This window comes from Anser brachyrhynchus (assembly GCF_964034855.1).
Source record: "Anser brachyrhynchus genome assembly, chromosome: 5".
Classification (NCBI taxonomy): domain Eukaryota; kingdom Metazoa; phylum Chordata; class Aves; order Anseriformes; family Anatidae; genus Anser; species Anser brachyrhynchus.
The window spans coordinates 18,766,826-18,791,469 of NC_137699.1; the positions used below are offsets into that span (position 1 = coordinate 18,766,826).

General features: G+C 37.5%; 1 protein-coding gene across 1 annotated transcript in view; it reads right to left on the bottom strand.

Moving 5' to 3' along the window:
* The window catches only part of LOC308196072 (uncharacterized protein), a 341,236-nt gene that overhangs the window by 280,220 nt on the left and 36,372 nt on the right, over positions 1-24,644 (bottom strand). Inside the window, exons 10-18 of the mRNA XM_080594553.1 lie at positions 21,534-21,720; positions 21,049-21,196; positions 15,368-15,479; positions 14,852-15,010; positions 13,225-13,548; positions 8,249-8,393; positions 4,549-4,654; positions 3,732-3,893; positions 3,312-3,386 (exon numbers count right to left, since the gene is read on the bottom strand). The gene's annotated coding sequence lies outside the window, so the exon portion shown is untranslated. The remainder of the gene's footprint in view (positions 1-3,311; positions 3,387-3,731; positions 3,894-4,548; positions 4,655-8,248; positions 8,394-13,224; positions 13,549-14,851; positions 15,011-15,367; positions 15,480-21,048; positions 21,197-21,533; positions 21,721-24,644) is intronic.

The following is a 24,644-nucleotide window of genomic DNA, read 5'->3' on the forward strand; positions in this document are numbered from 1 at the left end:
TATAGGAAGTGAAATGTTTGCTAAAAGAGGGCAGTTTATACAAAACACATTTTTATAACCTCGTATATATATTTGTTTCACGACAGCTTTCAAGAACAACGTTCCATAACTCTGCAGTATCTCTATTTCGTGGTGGCACATGAAATATTTTCCATTTGAAAATTGACACTTAAGGGAAAACATTCTGGAGAAAAGAGTCATCACAATAACTCTGCTCAGTGGCTACTTTCACCCCACCTATCTTGCATTCTAAGGGAACGAGGTGTAGATGAATTTGTATAGGCTGCATTTCCACCTGCAGGAACAGCTGTGAGAAGTGTGCGGGCAGGAGGGGCACTCGCTTCCATCACAGCTCCCACAGAGACCTGCTGTTCTGCAGGGAGGCAGTGTCCATCCCAGGCACCCTGATCTGCCTTCTGCTAATGCCCCAGAGCAGCAAATGTGCCAAGGAGTAAAAGTTGTGGAAGCTGAATTTTCCTGACACAAAGGGCTAGGGTCACGTGGCTGCAGGTACGTAGAGGCACTGCTGACAAATGCACTCATGTATTTAGGGCATCATATTCCAAAAGCAGAGTCCTTTACCAAAGTCATCCACCTCTAAAAAGATGTTCACAGAAGTGGTTCTGTTCAATGCATAGGTGACAATCACAGAATCGGTTCCCATGAGCTGTATCATACTAAATAAAAACATACAGCAGCAAAATGCCAGGAGTGCATGGGGCCAGTGATATGAGTGTGTTTGGATTACAGGGGAAGAGAGGAATTTCCTCCTGATGCAAGAAGAAATAAGCAGCCTTTTTGTCCATGTCCATTTTATAGTGTGTGTATGTGGTTTTGTTTTTTTATTAAATCAACTTTGGAACATCTTACTAGAAATATCACTCTGTTTCTAAAGAAATCTTTAAAAAATATCACTAGTTTGATCAAATTCTATGAGAATTTTCTCCAGGAGGTCATCACCGGTAAAATTACCAATTGCCAGGAATATATGAAGTGAACAGTGAAAGCAGGTGTAGAGGACCAGCAATGAAGAATGGGAACATTTTGCTTGAAAGCCAAACAAAGTGCTGAACAGCAATAAAGCAGACTGAGTAGATGCTCAGCACCCAAACTGTCAAATACTGGAAGAAAAAAAAAAAAAAAAAAAGATCAAAATGAAAATCTCAGGTCACTATATTTCCAGAAAAGATTATTGTTATTTGCCATCTCTAATCAGGTCAGAGAAGAAAAAAAGCCTCTGCAGTTGACAATGCTAAATAATCATTCAATACATGAGTATAGATCTCATATAGTTTTCACATAATGTTTCTGTTGGAAAATTTGATAGAACATATGATATACTAAAAAAACTTAAGTATCATAATGAGAGAAATGTTAAGTCTATCACCTAAGTGTAAGACAAATCCATGAAGTGTTCTGAATTTATTTTTAAAGGCAATTTTCCAGCCTGAAAATCCAGATTCCAGGGCGAGTGAGAAACATTTTCAGGACCAGATTGTAATGTTTATATACAAAAGAATGCTAATAAAGTTAAAGAGATATGCATAATACACAGCATCTCAGCACAGTGTATTTATACCACTGTTATAGTGGTATAAAGACACTTTAAGCATGTAGAGATAAATCTAGTCAAAACGGCGAATAAGTTACACAGGGCTTACTTAGACCTGTATAACTTTAGATCTGCATTAAAGGCTTGCTTGTGTTTAGACTTCAGAATAGAAAAAAGGTTGATAACATCATTTGTTCAGTCAACACAAAAAGAATGTATACCACAAACTTTGTTCAGCCTCCACTACCACTGCTCTTTCATTACTGACAAGGACTTGGGCCGTTTCAGAATGAACAATAATCACACGTCCTGCCCATACCTGATCACTAAGACCTGATACACAGGAGATGGTGAAGTTAACCTGAGGATCCTGGCCAGATTCTCTACTGGGAAATAGCTCTATAATACTGCCTCCTGAAGTGTTCCCCACATCTTCTGTCATGCTATTGCTGTCCCACGGAAAAGTGGATTACTGTTTCATGTAAAGCTGGTCTTATGTACGCACATATGTATAATGAAAGATTTGTAAAGTTACCTAAGACCCAATACACATATCATTAGTAATATTATACTGCTTTAGGAGAATAGCTCAGAGAAAGGTTTTGCAGATAAAAGCTCCCATTAAGATGACAGCCAAAGTAGTACATATTTAAAATAAGGCTTTCAATCCTGTAAAAGCTACTCTCAAAACTGTAACTACATGTAGGTTTACCATGATGAATATGTGCTTAGAACAAAGTATGTGCAGAAGGGTTTGAAAGCATGCCGATTATGTTTCTGTAAATAGAAATGGGAATTGCCTCCTTCCTGCTTGGAATATATAAAGCATTCATTGCAATCAGTATACACCATTCACACTATCAACAGGATTATTACCTTAGTATTACACCACACGAAAAAAAGATTTTAACAGCTTTTGTCCCTGACCCTAAAGATTTGTGTGCCCATGAAAACCATCCTTACACGTTCACTGAACCAGGACCAAAAAAAACTAGTTTAGAAACAAATATTTCTTTTGCTGAAAAATTTTCACTTCTCTTTTTGATGTAATGCACAAGTGATTTCTACAGAAATGTTAATGCTGGGATTCAATCCGATATTAGGAAAAACTTCTTTACCGAAAGGGTTGTTAGGCATTGGAATGGGCTACCCAGGGAAGCAGTTGAGTCACTGCCCCTGGAGGTCTTTAAAAGACGTTTAGATGTAGAGCTTAGTGATATGGTTAAGTGAAGGACTTGTTAGTGTTAGGTCAGAGGTTGGACTAGGTGATCTTGGAGGTCTCTTCCAGCCTAGACGATTCTGTGATTGGCAAAAAAAAGTCTTTGACTTCCAGATATGTAAATTAAGGTTCTGAGCTCATTAGAAGATTCATGAAGTATGTTGCATTTTAAGGCAAGTATACTTATTTTGTTCAAAGTCATGCACAACTATCTGAAACAGAGGCACCTTTCTTTACTAATTTATGCAGCGTAACTGGGAAACAGTACACAGAAATATATTTCCTTCTTATATACTTAAATTAGTTTTTGTTCCTCAGCTCCAAAAGTATTTTCACTTCAAGTGTTCAAAGTTAATTATTTATGTTTGGTTTCCTGCAAATAAGATGCTGCTGCTTTTCCCAGAAAGGATAAAGAATTCTCTTCAGCTGCCTTTTGTTATGCAAGATTCTGCAATCCCCCTCTGCAGGAAAATGTAACATTGACTTCTGCAAAATACAGTTGTATGGAGTTTTGAAGAGAACACAAGCCAGTAAACTCACCCAGAAATTACATATGCTCATTTTTTCCTTTCTTAGACAAGGTCTCCAACAACAGGAGCTTTGGCATTCAGGAGGCTGTTAGAATAAATTAAGGGACAGAAAGTGTCATCTGGTTAACACTCTTAAGTAAAAGCAAAAGCAGAGCCACAGACATGAAAGAGATCACAGATATCCTACTATTTATGATGTGATTGTAAAGTGTAAATTGTACTGGGATCTTAAGGCAATACATGTTAATTACCCTCAGCAGATCTCTGATGTTATAAAAGTAATTGCTATGAACTTCTCTGTATTGCTGATAACTATACCTATTGCAGCTTGGTTTGTTTGTTTTAAATTGCAACAGGAACTCTCAACAATATAATTCTGTAGAAATATATTTTTTGAAAAGTTTAAAACATTGGAACATATCCAATAGACCTTTAGCTCTGTTCGTCAAAAGAAGACAGCAGACTTGCTGGGGCAAAAGTCCACAGCTGTGTGCATTAGGTTTGACCCCATGCTACCACCATTGCAGTTTTTTGTCTAAGATGCCAGAAGAGGAAGAACAGGCCAATAGTCCATCATCAAGAGCACTTAAGCCTGGAAAATATGGATAAACAAAAATTCACATCTTGTTTTTGTGCTTATAAGCAAGCTCTCAGCTGCATAGTTAAGGTATATATAGTTGGCTGCATACCTATAAAAGTGGGAATAATTGCTTAAGAGCACCTAAACCCCTGACATGCAGAAATTTACGCTGTGTGCCAACTGTGCTTATTTACAAGACTCACAGAATGAGTAAGTTACCCCAAAGCACATCCTATTCCCCATGTCCTTAGGAGTAGGTCAAAAATCCTCCCATCCTTGCAGAAGATCTAGTTTGGCAGTGGTTAGAGACAGTTTGGCTCAGGTACAAAAGACTTACTGATTTTTTCCTAACATAATGAACACCTGAACATATGCAAAAAATGTATAAATAAACTAATCTTATCACATTTTTCAGAAAGCACTAGAAAGACAGAGTTGATAAGCTTCACTATTATGCAAATAAAGAATGGCTCAAAGGAATGAAAATGGAGGCTTTGGAAAACAGGAGTGATTATTTTTAAGGTAAAACTTCACCATTAACTGTTATCTACTATCTAGCAAGTCTTCCTGTGACTGGTACCCACCACCTACCAAGTAGTCCTACAGCTAAGATGAAATGCCTTTCTATTACTGCTAGGTTTAGACATTTTGTGAATTCTCTGGATACCTTGTGGAAGACATCTTTTTTTCAATAACGAATAGTTATGACCTCATCCATCCTAAGTACATGTTTCAGAAGGACAGAAGTAGTAACAGAAATGGACTTGAGATACCTAAAAAAAAAAAAAAAAAAAAAGGAGAGAAAGACATTTCCTAGTTAGACCAAAGGCACAGAAAAAGTTAGAATGTATTTAAAATTTCTCATTGAAGAACAAGAGGAAGCAAATCAACTTTAACTATATTACAGGCAGGAGTGCCACTGACATATTCTGAATTTAACCTGTACAGCAAGATCTTTCAAAGCAGAGAACTCTGTTGAAAAAGGAGCAGATATTAAAAGATCTTTGTCATATGCAGAGGTACATAAATTCAAATCAAACACAGAACAAATCTCTGCAATATTGCATGAAACAAGATGAGCTTGTGGCAGCTCAGACAGTTCTGAGAATATTTAGGCGACCCAGTTCCAAACAAAACAATTTATTGGAATAAAGCAAATAGATATACCCAATACCGTCAGACTGATAGCCACATTTAAGATGAAGGATTCCCCAAACTTTTCTGCCCAGTCCTGCCACCCAAGCAGTTTGGCTAACCAGAAAAGGACATCACATTCTTCTTTGCAAATGCAATTAAGTTGTATGAATCTAAGGAGAGTATTGCTTTTAAACAATGAAGTCAGCCAATAAATCTTAGCTGTCTGATTCTTCTAGGACTGTAGCCTCAGTCCATGTCTCTAAATAAATGAGGATGTTGACCATGAACTCCTGGGAGTTTTAGAGCCAATAATAGTCCTTCTACAGAGTAATTCTGCTGATTTTCCTCACATTACTTTTAGCTTACCCCGGCATGAGAGGAATACCCACCCCACAGGCTATATATAACCACCGGTGTGAACAGCAATCTGCTTATGGATTTTCAAATACTTGCTGGCCCCAAGCCACAACCACAAGAGACAAGAGTTTCATAAGTAATCATAGCTCCTCCTCTCCTGTCACTCACTGCAATTAGGAAAGAAATTGATTCTAATGTATATAACAATTAAACAAGCTCAGTTGTATTAATTATTTACCCTATAATATTCAATCCATTTCTTCTTGTTACTCCTTTTTAATTACAGCAAATCATGTTCTAACTCTGTGTTTTTAAATGAATGAACCCATATGAACACTTGGTCCTGTACTTTTTCTAACTGTTTGTTAATAGCTAAGCCATTCAGTATGGGACTGCAGCACCCTCAGGATTCCTAAGAAAAGTATGAGTCATCCCATCATCACTCACAGGAGAGCTGTATGTCTGGGTTATTACTGCCACCTAGTTTTCAGTTTTTATTATTATTATCTAGACTTTTGCACTTTCTGTGATAAAAAGATATATACATGTAACCAGAAAACTTTCATTCTAGTCATATATGATACTTACCCAGTAATGTGTTTAAACAGTACAAAATTATGCAGTAAGCACTTAATGAATGAATCTACATGCATCTATACACAATAATTGTGTCTAGATGTAATGCCTCACTTGCAATACATATTAAAGGTTCGTAATTACCAGTCCCAAACCTAAACACATTGTGAAAACCCAGCTCACAAGTTTGCTATGCAGGGTCAAAAACAAAAGCCCAGCTTGCAGCACCATAGAAGTTTGCAAAAATGTAGATCTATAGCTGATCTTTTCCAGCTGATGGTGTATCTAATAGATTTTATTTCATATGGGCGTTTTCCATTGCAATTGAGAAATAAATCTTTCCCACTTTATACAGGTGCTTTACCATCTTGCAAAAAAGCACTACAATATAAGGGGCCTCAGTGAGATACCATGTATTTTTCATTTTAAAAAGTAGACAGAGAACCTTTATGTAGGGATAGTGTTTTTAGACCTAGATATGAACTAGAAGCTTACCAATAAAAGGTAGCAAAATGTGGAGACAATTAACACAATTTTTGACATATAATATAAAAATCCATTTCAAGGTCTGAGAACAGACCTGATACAAATAGCATGGCAAAAATTAGGCCATTTCATTGTGTTTGTGCATAATAATCTTGCCCAAAAGCTGTTCAATAGGTCTTATAAAAGAGCCCGAGTTCTCCTTCACGGAAGCTAAAGGTTTGTGATTTTTCATGGCAGTAGGAGCAAGTACTGATGTTGTTAGTCTTTATTTTTACCAAAAGAGCTGTAATGATTGAAAGTAAAACAAGATGTTTGTGAATTTCAAGCATGATGCAATCTGAGGAATTTCACATGCTGGATGGGTTGACAAGGCACGATTCTGAAGTAGGCTTTTTAAGACAAAACTGAGACATCTATATTAACACAGGTTGAGAGGCCACAGATGTCTCCAAACACTCTCCCTTTTTTAAATTGTTATTGAAAGACGAAATTCTATTTGAACTCAGATCCCAGGCCCCTGGGCTTGAAAAACATATTGTGCACCCCCCACAGTGCTCAGGTTAAGTCCATTCAAGCTATTTCATGCAGCTACAGTATGGATCACACTCAGTTTTTCTTTTTTCCCCTAACAGGTTTGTTTCTGGTCATAAATTCTCAATCAGTGGGCAAGCCACATTGTACAATTTAGTAAATAGTGTAGTTAAAACATGTTTAAAGTCAAAAGAAAAAGGATCCGACAATGGAGCATTGTTCCCGTCTGCAGAACTGAAGTGTACCTTCTTTGATTCAGTAACCTTGCTGCACTTTGGTATGAAATTGCCCCTTTTTCCATCAAACTTGCATTTAAAGTGCCTCATTAGCATGTCTCACTGGATCTGTAACGATTCTGCTAACCCAACACTCGCTTCAGTCAAGCCACCATGGTTTTTCTATCTGTTTAACATCTAAAACTCCTTGACAAAGTTCCTTTTAAAATTTACTCCTTTTGTTTCTCTGTGGTTTTTCTGCAAAGATCTTTAAACTTCGATGTACTCCAAGATGACTCCTGAACAAAAATCATGTCTAGCCCAGCTAGTAAATCTAGCCTCCATTCAATGGGATTAAATAAGTGCTTCACGGCTATTGTAGAAGCCTCTAAAAAGGATCTTGCATCTTTAAGAGTTTCCTACAATAAATTAAACACATCTCACCCATTGTAAAAGAAAAAAAATAGAGACTTGATCCAGCACAGGGGAGCCACTATAGACCCACAGTGATGCCATACTTCAAGTACCAAAACACCCACAGATTACAAAGCCTAAATTTACAGCAACAGGAATGGAAGCAGAATTTTAATAATTTTATTTCTCCAGGAATTTAGCCTTGGGCTTCATGTCAGTAAAACATGGCCAACAAAACAAAAATATACATAATAGATTAAAAATAATGGTATGGGTTATTAAAAAGGAGCATGGTAGGATTTTAGCTTGGATTTGCATTACCTCAAACAGCTAATTCCTATTTCTTTCTTAATATGGAAGATCTCAGCCCCAGCGTTCAGATTCATTACAGCATCTGAGCACTGCTTAAATACAGGCACATGATCCTACAGTAATCCTACAGACATAGTGAGACTATCGCCCTGCTTAAAGTTAAGCTTGTGTTTAAACGCAAATCCAACATACTCATCCAAACCTCTCAATCTCTCTGCACACTTCTGAACCAGAAAGGAGCAATCTTAAGCACTTTTAAGCATAGAGTTGATTGAAAATCAATTGGTGCAAAAAAATTATGTGCAGGAAGTTATGCTAAAAAAGACTATGTGAATTTACCTTAAGGTCCTGGAGGCTGGTAAAATACTACAAACCACTGCTTCATCAGTGTGGATCTAACTTAAATGAACAACCCTTCCATTCAATGGCCTCCATATGATGTACCTGAAAATCATTCTCACTTGATGACTGGTGAATGGTTTACCTGAAGAGAAAAGCCATTTCAAAGACATGATCAGAACATAAACACACACAAAAAATGACAGCACAGCTGGTCACCAGTTTAACAGACTTTGCTGTAGCGAAGAATGTGCTCGATACATTTGGAAATATCTTTTAATTCTTATATGAAAACAAAGAGCTTCATTGTATTCATTCCAGTAATTTGTACTGCCATTATCCATGCTGCTGAAGTTTGATATTTTCTACTGTAGTTGTGATTAACCTCTTGGGTACCTGTACTTTACATCATCAATATGCTTCCCTTAGAAGAAAAAGAAAAAATGCTAAACAAAGACTTTAAATATATTGACCGTGTATTATCTAAGTGCCTGGCTTCTCATAACTGTTATGTTACCAAATTCAAAGTTCAGATCTAAAAACAAATGCTCAGAACCCAGTGCAATTGAGGAGTGCCTGTTCCATTGTGGGGCCGGGGGGGAAGAGGAAAAAAAGAAAAAGCACTTGTTTCTTTGTTATCTTTTAACATTTGGTCTCCATTATCAAAATGGACACTTGCAATAAGAATCTTGTTTGCCCCAGTTTATGTCACATATCAAATGATAACAACAGGCACACAAAAGGGATCTTCATGAATCTTACCGATTGGCAGCTGCACGTCAACAAAAGCAGCCTAGCTAGCAATTTCATTATTTCTATATCTAGTAGAAAAAATTCATAAAACTTAGTACTCAAGTACAATTTTTTTGGTAAAAAACACCTGTAGAAGCCTCAATCCATTTGAAAATTTCAAACACTATCAACTAATAGAAAGTAGCACACTGTTATATTAAAAGTACATCATTTTCTGGATTGATATTGGTTTAATTATTTAGTTCTCAATATTATTATGGACATGTTAATACTAAGACTGCTTATACTACTGTTGTTATTTTTAGATATAGTAAAGGGTAGGAAATAGCAAAATAGTCATGTGTCTGCTCCCCATAATAGCGCAAAACCAGCAAGCCAATCTGGCAGCTTCTGCATCAGGAGATGAGCACATGTGAGACAACAGCAGCTGGTGGAAGGCTCCTTCATCTCAACGGCATTGGTCACAATCCCTCTTTTTCCCTCACCCCACTAACAACGTGAGATAATGCTCACTTCAGTTTTATCTGTGCTGCTGAGAAGCCGTGAAATCCCTATATACAAAAACAGCAAGCACAGCCTATTCTAGGGATGCTTGACATATAAAAATTACATTACCCTTCCAGAAAGTGCAGTGCAGAAAGTTACATCATTCATTGTAGGCATCTCAGAGCGTATCCCAGAAATTAACCTAGGGATCCAGAGTTTGCTACTGCTCATTTTCTAGGACTAAAAAGAGCAGCTGTAACACTGCACTTTTTTGTTCAGACAGCCACTCCCCAGGTCAGATCTACTTATAGAAGAAAGAAGTGTAACCCAACAAGTTCAAATTTTAACTTGACACCAGAGGGCTAATTAAACATGGAATATATTAGCTATATACTCTGTATCCTGAGCTTAAGTGCAGTGTAAGCAATGGAAGAATACAGAGCGATTTCCTTGTTAGCAGCTATTAAAGACGACTGAAACAAAGAGCGTTGAGTTCAGTAGCCAAGAAAATGGGGAAGCACAGAAGGAAGTTCTGCTTGTATAAACCAGACAGAAGAGAAGATTGCTATCTCCTCTCCCCAGTCCCTCTTGCTTTAACCTATCGTAATTTACTAATATTATTATCCAGGCATTAAGGTAAACTCTCTTTGCTTTATGCTTTCCTGGTGTATGTGGCGTGCTCCTGCTGTCCCTGAGGTCTGTCAATGTTCCAGCTAAGCTCAAAGCAGAAACAGACATATTTGGTTCCTTTTTCTGGCCCTCAAGCTGGACAGAGTTTGCAGAGCTGGGATTTATGGCACAAGTTTGTGACCCTGTGCTGTGCCGTCACTCTTGTGACTCTAGTTGCCCAAGTTTTCCCCTTGTGGGGATTCTACTTCTGTACTGGCCAGGCTGCCTCCATCCATTGTCTCTGATATTTAGGCTGGAAGGGCAGGGACCATCTTTTTGCTGTGTTTGTAAGGCAGTGAGCAGAAAGCAATCCTGTACTTGCCTAAGATGTGAAGTCCTGTGATGCTACACCGAAAATTGTAATAACAGAGCAAGGAATTGCCATATGCAATTAACAAAGCATTTTCTTCATGGCTAAATATCAGTTTGCCGTGTTTCGCAGAGTAGGAAAAAGGGGGAGAATGAAATGGGTCTGACTGAACTTAACCACACATCAACCCCAGAAGACCTACCATCTAGGCTGTCTGTATAGGTAATCAGGGGAGGTAAGTCTTTCTAAGGAATGATTCCCATTATCCAACAATACATGTCTAAGGTATTGATATGTTGTTATATTTTAGGTAATACTGATCCTTTGGAAATGATTCCGTCACCTTCTTACCATTCATAGCGTTACAATATTAGAATACGAGTCCAGACCTTTAAATCATGAATCTTGTGAATCAGCTATGCAAGCTACAGAGCCTCTTTCCAACACAGTGGCCTGCTCTTCATCCTTCGGCTCTATCTCTGTTACTGTTCTCACCCCTGTTCAACACGGACCTTGCATACTCTTCTGCAGTTAATCCTGCTCACAAGGTTAGCTGTCAAAAGAAATAACGGCTCTACCTCATTTAGCAGAAAATAAAAATTGTGCTTTCTTTAGTATGGCCAGACACCACAGTTTACCATCCTGACCTGAAGACAGACTCTGCTCCTTCTGGCAATCTCTTACAGCAATTACCAACAGAACAAAGTAATGGGAAATGGCTCACTTTTTTTTTTTTTTTTTGATTATTTATTCCACCGGGTATGTCAAGGACAAGATTTCCTGCTCTTGCCTTTTTATAGCTGATAACTTATGTGGCCACAAATTCTGCAAAAGAGAAGGAAATGGAAACCTGTTTGCCAAAAGAAAACCTGCATGATTAAAAAAAAAAGAAAAAAAAAAAGAAAAAGTGAAAAAAGAATAAAATAGAGAGGAACTTGATGCCTCATAAGAACAGAAGGCTAAAGACACCAGGAAATTTGCAAACCTTCCACCGCCCATTTTCTTTTGCTGCAATTAAGGGTCAAATTCTGTGTGTTGCAGTAAATCTGTCAGTTCAGAGCCCAACTGCACAAATTACAGCTAGAACAAGGGAGAAAAATACTAAAACATGGGCAATTGTTTTTGGTTTCAAAACCAAAAAAGATGAATCAAATCCTGGTTTTTCATTTCTTCATTTCTAAGCCTGATTTCTTCCAGTCTCAGCCAGAAATGATTTCAAAGGACTTGGTACAAAATTACAGAAGCCACTCAGCAAAACTCATCTTCGGTACAGGCCTAACTTGCTGAAAGTCCCAGAATGTAAAATGTTCATTTAGTCATACACCTAAAAGGGGCCACCTTTTCTTTCTATTCCTTTCTATTGTTCCACTGCCTTTTTCTTACTTCAATCACTAACCATCCCCACCACATTCATAAGTCATTTATTAGCAATAATTATTGCTACAAGAAAATCTTTCTTTTGCAGCTGTATGTGCATCTGATCTGATCAGTCAAAGAAAATAATTACTGCAGAATGCTTCATCTGCATGTGTTCCATACTATTTTCTGATTCCACTTGCTAAACTACTCTTAAAAATGATTGAGAAGTCCTTTGGGCAGGGAAACAGACTTTGTATCTTTTCCACATAGCACTTGTAATAATGTGGGTGCTGTAGAAAAAATGCCAATTGTATTTCCCTTATTTTAAGACAGCTTTGGAAATTATACACCAGAAAGAACAGGAAATCCCACTCCTGAAATGCAGCTGTCACTGTGGTAGAATACAGCTTCAGTAAACACAGGACACAACATTTTAGGACAGAAGTAAAAAAAAAAACAGAACAACTGACATAAAAATGGAGAAGGATTAATAGGTAAGAAGAATTCATTAATAAAACTGAAATTCACTATTGACATACTAACTCCTGAGGAAAAAAAATGAGCAATACAGGGACTAAATGCAATGTCTGAACCTTAGGCAGGAAAAACAAATCATTTTTTAATAGGATACCCATATGTAAAAACATATATAAAACATGTTTCTCTCACCCTTTGAGTTTGTCACTTAATTATCAATTCAGCTAATAAACCAGAAGGTGGGATCTCTCCGTATATTCATTTTGGTCCTTATTGTGCTTGGGACACCCCCCTAATTTCACACCAGATCTATACACTCAGTAAAAAAGCTAAGTTAAACGTAGGTGAGAATTCTGTAGAAAGAGTATTAAAAGTATAGCCAAGCATACATAAAGCTATTCAAGTGCTATTTTATGACCCGATAAAGAAAGTTATGTTTTAGCCTAAACTAAATTATGTTTTAGCCCTGAACAAACAGACTGATCAGGCAACCACATCTTTCAGTTTTGGGTCATGGATTTGACGTAGCCAAACCAGATTGCTAGTGAGCAAATGTTGCTCCCAACTGACAATTCTTCACTGATCTACTTTAAAAAAGTTGGAAGCTTCAGTTTTCTTCCCAACAGACAGGTGTTCCCCACGACACAAAAAACCAACCCATCATTACGTTTGGTTGCTAACTGGAATCCTTATGGATAGTCTAAAAGGAAGACAATGGGTGGAAATGACATGGAAACTTAATGACTCTTAGTCCCACAGATGGTCACTCTAGCTTGTAACTCCAGGAAATTGTCTAAAACTTTGTTATTCAATTAGAACCAAAAACCTAGAAAATCTCAATATGGTAGTGAAAAGTAAATTAGACATGAATTTGCCACGTGATGAAGTGCAGAAAAAAGGACAAAGACTTTTCAATACTTACCCAGGCAGGAAGAAGCAGGAAGCAGGCATTTTATCACACACAGTGCAGGGATTTAATAGTCTCCCACCACAGGGCTGTAATGCAGTAAATTTGGAATTTTGTATTCACTTTTCATATATTTCATCACCAACAAAATCTTGGCATGCTGGAAATTGTTCAGAGAAGTGCAATAAAAATCATACAGAAGCTGGCTTGATATGAGAGGTTGCAGTAACTAAATTTTGACCCAGTAAATTCCTAATTATTTACAAGTTTACATTATATCCCTACCTTTTGAAACATCCGCAGTTGTGACTGCATCTTCTCATATGCCGAGTAAAATCACTGAGGATAAATATATTTAACACAGATAAATCGCATTCATGTGTCAAATACTGACATGACAATGAGATATTTGAAATAGTAGTGGTATCTCCCTCGGGAACAAAGTATACCAACAATCAAGACAAACTTTTCTAAACCATGTTCATGATTAAACAGTCCAATCTCAGTTTCAGGAAAGACTGAAGAGCCCAGAATCACATTTACAAAGATTTTGCAGTACTGGTTACTTAGCTGTCATCAATTTTAGTGGGTTAAAAACTAGCAGTTATTGGGTATTTGGACATCTGACATTATCAAGAAATTCCTAACTCCCAGTATATTCAATAGGATCTAAGCACCTAACTTCTGAAAATGCTGGTAAATGCCCAGTAAGCATTTCTGAAATATTTCATAATATTGTTACAGACTTGTATTGACAAGGAATAGATCTACCATTCTGAGACCATTCCTAACATATTTTATTCGGTCAGAAAAAGACACATACAAAGAGACAATTGATTTTACCGCCGTCATGTTAACCTCTTAAAAACAGAAAGTAGACACTTGGTGAACTAGAAAGAAACAAAAAACTTCTTAATCAGACACAGTAGAATTATTGCTATATAAAAGGGGAGAGATGAAGAAAAAAAGGTTTTGTTCATCCATTTTTCAGAAGAAAGGATCCTGCTTGTCTTAGTGAATTTGAAAGATATTCCTGCTCATTAGGCTTCAGACATATTCCTCTGAGGTGTTTCCATCTTTGTTGCTAAAGTCTGCTTCCTGAGAGAGACAGATTTAAATTTAAACTCAATATGCTGGACAACCTTTTTATTTTCCATGGTGTCATTGTTTTTGTTCTGCACTTTAAGCTGTCTGACCTGAAATTAGCAATTTATCATACTGCCCAGTTAAGAGAAAAAAAAAAGAAAAAGTGACTGTACAATGGAAAATGTTGCTGAGGGTCACTTCTGTTGCCAAGCTGTATCTAAAATCATTTCTTGATGCAGGTCCAGCCCATTTTATTTTTATCTCTTTCATAACAAAAGAGAAACAACTTGGCAGAAGTCTACTAACAATCGGTAAAATGACAGAATAGCTAGCTACCAGGTACTAGAATACCTGGCAAAACGTACGAGTGTTCCCAGAAATAACTAACTTTAGCATGTAAATAAAATTACAACTTAGACGTAGCACTGCCATATGCTGAGTGCTTTTAATATCAATCTCTGATGTTGTGTCTGCTTATGCGAGGCTCAGATGTGGACAAATGCAAATCAAAGAGTGATACTGTTCTTTGCTGATGGAGTAGAGAATTTGCAATTACCTCAATTTGCAGGTCACAGTAAGGGTCACAGTCAGGAGGTGAAGGAACTTCTGAGACATGGTAACAAAGTAAACAGTAAAATTGGTTGTCTTCTCTAAAGAAGTGATACCTCAAAAGCAGCATTAAGAACATTTCCCTCGGCATTCATTAGGCGCAGACCTTCGCAGAGACAGAAGCATGCAAAATGGCAAATGGGTATATATGCCCAGAACTGATCCATTAGATATGACTTATGCCATCATGGGATGAATGTTTCCAGACACCAGTCCAGAAATGGACCAGAATTTTGCCTGCCCCAAACCAGGTTGGCTGCCAAGAGCCTTGGTTGACTTTTCTCGAGGCTGCTAGCCTCGTCAGAACTGTCAGAGCTATCCCGATCCCTGGCAACATTTTGGATCTGCATCCATTTGCTCCTTATGGGTACAAATCAGTATAGACAAAATAGTTCCCCAAGAGAACAGGGAGAACAAAAAAAAAGAAGAAGAAAAAGAAGAAGAAGAGGGAGGGTGACAATACCTTTCAGCTAAGATCTCTGAAGTTAGCGTTGCGCTTGACAGCAAGGTTGTTTCTAGCAAGTTCAAGAGGCCACAGACCAATTTATTTTATTCAGTAGCTTTTCTTCCAGAGCCTAAGAAAGCAAAGTTCTTTTGATACAACAACAGCTTAAGGTGTATATTGTATGTTTTCTTATCATCACTTTGCACATTCCATATCTATCCATATCTCCCCTCCTCAACATTTCCTTTCAAGAAGAATTACTCTGCTTTGACTTCCCCCACATTCTCAGATTTTATACATTAGTTTCTAATTTTTCATACTGTTACTAAGAGAAGCACATATTTGACTCAGTCAGTAGTAACTGTATATTTAAGTGCCTTCATGTTTCAAGAGTCGAAATATTTATCAAAGTATTCACATCAACACACAACATACCCACAATTACTTTCACACAATACATACATTTCTACATGCACGACAGTGAAATTTACACATAGGATTGCATGATCTTTGTCAATATGACTTCATTAGAGCGTTTTACCATCTTTTCTATATGAAGTGAGTTAATACATACTAATCCAGGCTTATTTGAACACTTCACTTGCTAGGCCCACATATCTTGAAGAACTACAGTTTCTAAATTCACAGCTGAAAGAGATTAAATTCCTTTCCTCCTTTAACAAATCTTTATCTATTGCCTTCCACTTCATTGTAAAGAGGGGTATACCAGTAAAAAAAAAAACAAACAAACAAACAAACAAAAAAAAACAGAATATGCATTTCAAGACCAGTAATAGTTTGTAATAGTTTTAAGGTATGGAATGGAAGACTGTCTTCAAAATAGAAAAGCAAACATCTAGTTGGTTAGCCTTGTACATATAGCACAAGCACCTGACTTCATCTGTATAGTGGAAGCCACACTTAGCCAAAATGCTTTGAAGTCAACTTCTCCTGTAGCTGGTCTTTAGTCTGTAGATCCAGGCTGTTAGCAAAAGACCAACTAGCTTGGCAAGTAGAGTGACAGAAGAATAAAAGAACTTTTTATTCTATTTATTTATTTTAAAAGTTTTAAAGTTCTTGAACTAAACAGTTCTCAAAGAGCTGTTCTCAAAATATGCCATGCGATAAAACAGAACACAGTAACAAGCTGAGGAATTGAACTGGAATGTTTGGAGCATCGTGAATAATGTATCACATATATAAGACCTTAATTTCATCCTAGTAAACTCTGTATATCACACAAAGGTATCCAGACTTTTACACATGCATACAAACATGCACACACATAAATACAAAGGGAGAGGCATATAGAAGAATTTTTATGATCTGAAAATGTATTTCCAGGAAATATATGTACAAAGAACCAGGACCCAAGCAAGGGACAGCAAAGAAACAGATAAGGAAGAATAGTGTGATGTGGGAAAAACAAGAGCAGTTCAGACAAAACCCTAGGCAAGTGCACACAGTGGAGCAGAAGGAAGGACATAGATGATGCCTAGCTCACCGCAGAGTGCAGTGCAACCATCTGGAGGAGCTCTAACTGAGTCAATAGTTCACAAGTAGCCTCCTTTGGTAAATTTGCTCAGGCACAGTGTCCCACTGATGCAAGAGCTACCTTTGTGAGTGGTTTCTGTAGAGTATTTCCACCACATTCCAGAGGGAAAACTGATAGGCATGTGTTTGAGCTGTCCTGAAGTGAAAGCAAGAGGTTCAGTATAATGTATGGGGAAGAGTTCAAAGTCACATTTAATCCTTGTTTGTTCAGCACATTTGGTGAAATACACTATTTATGCTTTATCATTATTTTGATAATCTGCCTTATTGAACAAATGCTATGACAAATGGACTGTACCTGCTCCTATTTTTCTATCATTGCAAATCAAATTTGCGTCTAACTCCACCAGTTACCAATGTGACCTCTATGTCACTATGTCTAAAGTACAGCCTAAAAACTAATGCTATCAATAAAAACAAAACAAGTTACCTGCATTTAACAGTTAATGCCCAGACACAGAAAATTGATTATAGGTTATTAGTAGACCAGATAGATAGATACAATTGTTTTTTCATTTAACACAAATAGATCACGGCCAGAGATGGAAGTATTTCATTTCATTTTCACTGAATCTATTACATAAAGTAAACAATAATATTTTAAGTCCTAGTCAATTAATCCATTTTTTGCCTAGAAATTAGTAATTAACTTTTTTGTGACCAACTGCAATAGGAAATTTATGAGGGGCAAAGGCCACCTTGGAAACACAAGGTCTAATGTAGGTACCAATACTGTACTAGAGGTATTTTTCATCCTGCAAAATGTAATTTGTTATTATTCCCCTTTCCAAACTAAAAAGGAACGGAAAGAATTTAGGCCCCTAAAATTATATCTGACTTTTTTAGTCCACAAACTGCCTTCAGCTTATTCTTACCCTCACTCTTCCTCTGTCACAACCATCATTTGTGTGATCACTTCACACTCAGAGACCACAAATCATAGGCGCACTGTTTCAGCTTCAAAATAGGGAGAAACCAAGAGGCAATTTTTCCTCTCAGTTCTAACGAAGGTCCTAATGTTACCCTGATTCAAGGAAACACTTTATTTTAAACCTGACATCACATATATGGTTAGGTGCTGTGTATACCATGTGGAAACAAAGGTTCAAGAACAATTCAATCCACAGTAACAAAATGAAGGCTGTTCAGTTACCTGCGCTGACTGTGAGAAGATCAGTCTTCCCGTGACACAAGTTCACATTGGTAACTTTACAGTGCGTATTGACCAAATAGTTTCCCCAGACATGAATTTCAGAGCTTTCAAAGGATTGTGGGCATGGAAAAATATGTTCCATTTGGGAGTGTATCCTGTCTGTGCCACAGTGCATGGAATAGCAGATGCTTTTTATACGTCTACATCTAGACCAAAGCATTCACATCCAGCAAGTGCGACCACTGGCATCAATAGGGTTGTTCTAAGTTGCTCCAAAAGAAGAGGTGTCTGAATATTTTTCACAGGTATTTGAACAGAGTAAACTATGATCTCATACAAAAATAGCATTAAGAAAAAGCTAAGTGACAACCATACATGTAGCTCAGAAAAAAACCTCCCTTCAACCAAGGCAACTTCTTTAGCTCTCAGAGTTACCTGCAAGGTCAGCTTCAGTAAGCTGAAAAGTACGTGTACAATAGCAAGAATTTTGCAAGCCTTTTCTGTTAAGTACAGTAGTGCACTTGGAAGATTCATGTGTCAGACATTCCCTGTTTGCACTGTCTGTGCTCTCAATAGCTTTGATTCATGTATTACAGGATTTGTACAAAATCCAACTGTTGGAAGCAGAGTGAAATTTATACATTAAACCTCTTCTGTGTGCTAAAACTCTTCTCCAAAAAAGTTATGGCAGCCCAGAAAAATGGACTGGCAGGAATTTGCCAAGTGTATATATGACTAAATTTCAGGGCTTTGTATAAGTGTGTGATGTGTCATAAGGCTCACCAATGTCAACACATCTGCAGTCAGGATAATATTCCCCTGAGCTCTCTGTCCTTGTTAGATACAGTTGTAATGGCCTGATACTAAGCAAACTCCAGATTTACCAAATGTATTAAGTCTTTATGCAGAATGCTTGGCAGGGATCAGAGAATGGTACATGTTAACAATTATTATTATCAGTTATCCAAGTGTTCTAGGCAAATAACAAGATTTGAGATAAAATCCTGATTCTTTTAAAGACTGGAATTGTTTTCACTGGGTTTGACAGAGATGAGATTTCACTCCTGATCTCTGTCTTAAAAAATCAGCTAAACAAGCAGTAGACAGCACAATGCTGGGAGCATGAGAAGAGATGATAGCAAAGCCAGAGACAGGACTACATGATTATGCAAACTTAATATGAAACATTACTATGCTTTTTCAAAGCAAAGAAAATAATGACCAAATACAGAAAAAGTGAAATAAAGTGTGACTGAATTATATTATTCCTTTTTCATAAAAGGGAAAACAAAGATTCAGAAAGGTTACATCAGTGTCTTAGCTTTTATGAAAACTAGATTACTTAGCAGCTGAAGAAGGAATTTAAGAAGGAAATTTAAGAGCTGAACCTCTGAGAATGAACTGAAGAAAAGTTAAGAAGATAAGGTAAGAATTCTCTCTGGACAGAGAATTTTGAAAGTGTTAACTTAATAACTTTTGTCCAAGGTCAGTTATAGCAGGATTTTGAACTGTCGAGTTCTGACTCCCAGCCCCACAGTCTTAATAGTAGATTTGAAAATACTAGATACTGTCTAGATGCTACGAGTGCCATCTACCTGCCCTGTTTGTGTCCTTGTGTAAGAAGGCGGAATTGAAGTTCTGCATATCACTATTTATTTATTTTCCCAACACAGACAAAGAGAGGAAAGAATGCAAAAAGGCTTGGTAACTATTACCAAACTCCAACACAGGTCTGAGATTCCCCTTTGGGGTTACACCAAGATTTATTAAAGCACAGCATGTGTTCACTTATTCCTATCCAAAATGAACTGAAAGGCACTTTGCATCTGCCCTCAAAAAAAGAAAAAAAATGCTTACTTGGCAAACTTTGTTTAAAAAATCTGTTTCTTGCAAGGTTTATCTCTTTGTTTTGTTTATCTTTTTATTTGTTTGGTTAGGGCTTGGGGGGCTTTTTTTGGTTTTGTACATGGGTGTGTAGCTTTCTTCCCCTCCTGTACCCCTCTTCCTCCATCCCATCTGTTGATCTCACTTTAGCACATAGTTTCCCACTTACTTTGCCAAAAATGTATAAAACTTGGGTCGTCTGCTCTGATTTCTTTGTGACTTGTAACTGTATCATTAAACCAACATTTGCTCTGTCATAAAGAAGTCCCTGTAACTTTAATTAGGCTCTTCTGCTCCATTTGCTCTTGTGCAGTTGCAAGTGTGAAGTAATGCTTCCAAATGGAAATGATAGGGAATGGTCCTTATAACAAACTGTGAAAAAGGCCAGAAACATCAGTACCAGGTTTCTCACAGTACCTGGTATTATACTTTCTGCATACATGATGTTTTCCTAGGCAAAATATTTTCCTTATCTTCCATTTCCAGAGCCCCCTTCTCTCCCCTCCATCACGCCCTTATTTTTTATTTTTTATTTTTGGACAAACGTACTCCAAATCCTCAAATCCTCTCAGAAACACAGGAAAACAGGCCATTCCTCAAAAGTTCAGCTCACAAGCTATGAATATGAGCCATACAGCAGCTTATTAGTTCCCTCATTTTCAGTTAGGTTCAGGGTCTCTAATACTACTCTACTGCATATTGGGAGTTGGAAAAATAACCTGAAAAAGCAAGTTCCCATCTACTATGTTCTCCTGCATTAGAATCCCTAATATAGGGAGGCAATCATAACATTTACATACAAAGTAACACTACATGATTAGTATGGGAACAAATTTCCATAAAGTCTAAAAAGAAAATGGTGCTGAAATAAGGAAATGTCACCAGTCAATGGAATTCAAAATCATTTTTCCTTATTAAAGTGATCCTTTACCAAATATAATATGTATAGGTAGACCCAGTGGATACAACATTTTCTAACCCTCAAAGTGATTGTGACGAAGCATATCCAGTTAAAAAAAAAAAAGAAAAAAAAAAGTAATCACTAATTGAAATGCAAAGGCCCTGGAGAGATTAGGAGACTTGTTAAAAGAGTTGAGGTGAAGAATACCTGAGTAGTCCTGCTCCAGGGTACCCTGGAGGAATTCACAGGCATCTGGAAGGACAGAACCACATCGAAGCAGCAAATTTCCTCATAGAACAAAACCTGGGATATTCTCCCATGGGCAGCAACTCCCTGTTCCTCCAGCAGTTGCACACTAGAGATCAGGCAGTATTTCAGAGAATGTTCTTTGAAATCCAACCTAGTTATTTTTGTTGAATTACTTTATCTCAGTAAACAGGTCTTCTTTGAAAAGGAATGTTTACATACTAAGCATTTTAGCACAAAAACATAACATCGCTTTATCTTTGAAATGGAACAAGGACAGCGGTATTTTCTCTTCTACCCTGTGATCCCTTCTCATTTCATCATCATTTCTAATTCACTTTTTATGTTTATATGCATTCAGCAGGTGTCAACACCACCCTGCAATAAAGCTATAATCATTACAAGGTGTTCCCTTCCATTGGCATGTATTTAAAGGATATTTTTACCTGAATGAGTTGCTTAAAGTCACAGCTGATTTGAAGAACGGAAGCTAAATCTCCAAATGCTAGTATTTTGTTTTGAATGTAATATTATCTTCCAGTGTTGGCAGGTGGATTTTCCCAGTATTCCCCACAATTTCTTATATGTAGTATGAACCCAGAGCTATGATCCTTCCTCTGAAGAGCTTATACCCTGAAAGAACAAAAGACAGCATAACCAAAAGATCCATATACAAATATGCTGGCCAGGAAACGAATGACCACTCAGCAATCCTGAGCAAGTGTGTTTCATTATAAAACCCACAGGTTTATAAGGAGACAGAACATAACTGTGACAAAAACAGGAAACCTATAAAATCCTGCCTCTAAATCCGTTGCCTCTTGAACAGAAATATCTTTTGCCTCGCCTTCTTTGAGGAAAACATACCTCAAGAGTGAAGCATCTAGAGACCATTCTGGAGTAGCTACTGTTGTAAATTGCAGCCCCATTAACACAGAGGTCCAAGATATGCCAAAAGCAGACAAAACACAATTGCATGTTTTCACTCAAGCCTAGCACTGAATACATCTATGCTAGGTCTCATGGAAAGGTAAGTATGACCTGCAGATTTACTCCTCCACTGTGTTCACAGCATTTATACAGTATAGAAAGTGTAAACTCTGAAGAGGTTTCCTGCCTTGGAGTTATCTGGCCCTGAGGAAAGCAGGGCTCCTAAAGGCTGCACTAACTTAGACCAGTGGACAACCAGGTGGACTTGGACATAATCCCCAGCCGTGATCCCTCTCCCAGCTCTGGGCATGCTGAAGGCAAAACCCTGCTGGTGCCCATTTTAACAGGCAGGGTGTAAACCACTATGCACAAAGAAAATAAAGACGACACTGTCAAAATCTAACCACGCCAGCAGATTTCTTCTGCACCCTGACAAGGCTCTAGTAGACGTCTTTGCTACTGTAAAATTCACAGAATATAAAACAACCATGACACCTAAATATACTGAGCAAACAGCAAGGAAATTATTTCACTTTGATCCACTATTTAGTCAAGAGTCTGAGTGACCAGGTATCTCTAGGTTTCTCCCTAGAAACAGAAATTGATAGATGTTGCTTTTCCAATGACATACAGAAACTTTTTTTTTTTTAAACCAATGAAAATGTGGTATCTTGAAAACAATATGAAAAGTATATATTATCAAACCACATGAGCTTCCCTCTAAAGTCCTCACACACAAACACAAAAAAGAGAAAAACACAATAGGCTAATTTCTCAACAAAGGGCTGTGCATTTTCCCATTTTAAACTGTTTATAAAAACTGAAATCCAGTCAAACTATATTGAGAAACAAGGACTTTCAATTCATCCATGCCTCTTCCTTCAAGCATGCCTTTCACCATCTAAGAAAATCCCACACAATAACAACATACTAAAAAGCCCCAAATTTTGGCTAAGTTTCCAGCTGCTAATTTTGTCTGTCATGAGCTGCCATTGTCAGTCTGAGGGAGGGATTGTTCCCAACTTAAAAAAAAAAAGGGAAGAAAAAAAAAGTAAAAGATGCAAAATATACTTAAAGTAACATCTGTGTTTTCTGATTTTATTAAAGCATTTTGTCTTTGTTATACAGAAATAACAAAACACTGAGCCCTTCCCATCAGTATTCATGACGTCTGCCTTTTCATACAAAACCCTCTGAAAGAAAATTCCCCCTGGAAAAAAAAAATACTTTCCTTATAAAAAAACAGATTGTGAGACAGATGATTGTATTGTTTAATCAAATTTCCATCTGAAAACTCTTTTCCTAGTTTTAGATTTAGCTCACCCAGCAAGGCACAGGCACTTGGAAAGACATGGAAGTATAAAGTAGCAGCTCCTCCATTTTATTATCTCCCTTGAGCTTTGCAATTGGCAAATGAAAAAGAAAGTGGGGAACAAAAGTACTGGACATAAATTAAGCCCTGCTTTTTAATGTTCAAACTGAATTTTCTTTATTTTTTCTACAGCTGTCAGATAAGCAGGGTAAAACCACTAATGCATGTTTAATATATAAAAACTCATAATGTTCAGTAGCACGACCTCCATTGGAGACATTAGTTCAGGCCAGTGAACTTGGAGCAAGCCAAGTGTGGAAATGTGGAACTGGGCCAGTGACCCCCACCAGTGCCTGTCATATCTGCTGAAAGCAAACTTGTCAAATATAGAAGGGGCAGAAGGAGGACAAGAGTATCCTTAAACCAGGGAGCAGCAACAAAGCAAAGATGCCCATCATCTATTCACAGCTGTCTGTTGTTCAGTAATGGCTCTGGCCGTCTCAGGAACAAAAAGTCTGGTTGTAGCCTCAACCTTTCAACCTTGTCCAGTCTGGGGGCCTTTCATTTCACAGACTCCCCAAAGCTGATGAGTGATCATAAAGCTATGATACGTTGCTTGCTGTTATTATCTCTTCAAATGTACTCTGTACCAAGCAGAAGCAGAATAGAGTATTCCCAGGCCTGTTAGCCTGCCACGATGAAAGAGCCACTGTTCTAAAAAAACAAACACTTCATGCTCCTCATTCTCCAGGCCTTCCTGCAGACCCTCAGCAGGACTAAGATTTCTTAGTGGTCTGCCACTGTTTTACTCACTCTGCTGAGGAGAAAGACAAACAAACAAACAAAACAAAAACCAAACAAACAAACAAACAAACAAAAAAACCCACATGTTGCAAGCAGTGGTGACTGCATACTACCTTCGTTTTCTTAGCTGATTCTGTTGTCAGCAAGATATCAATGGTTGCTTTGTGAAAGCAGATCTCTGGGGTCTGTCTGTTTTCATCTATGACTCCTGATAGTTACCTACCTATGTTACCTATCTATTTGCACATTAGCAATTGTATCAGATGTGAATGACCCTTACTAGAGAACACCATAGTTGTTCTTTACTAACACAAGTGAGAATGCTAGTGCTTACCATTTTCAGGTCAAAAATATCATATTAGGTTTTATGGTTTGGGAGATCTATTCACAAGAAATAAAGTTTGATTGCAAAAAAAGAAGATACAATTTTATCTTCTTCAATGTTAATTCTTGCAGATCAGACAAGAAACCTGATGTTTCTTGCTATATAAAGACCTCTGTGAATCTGTCC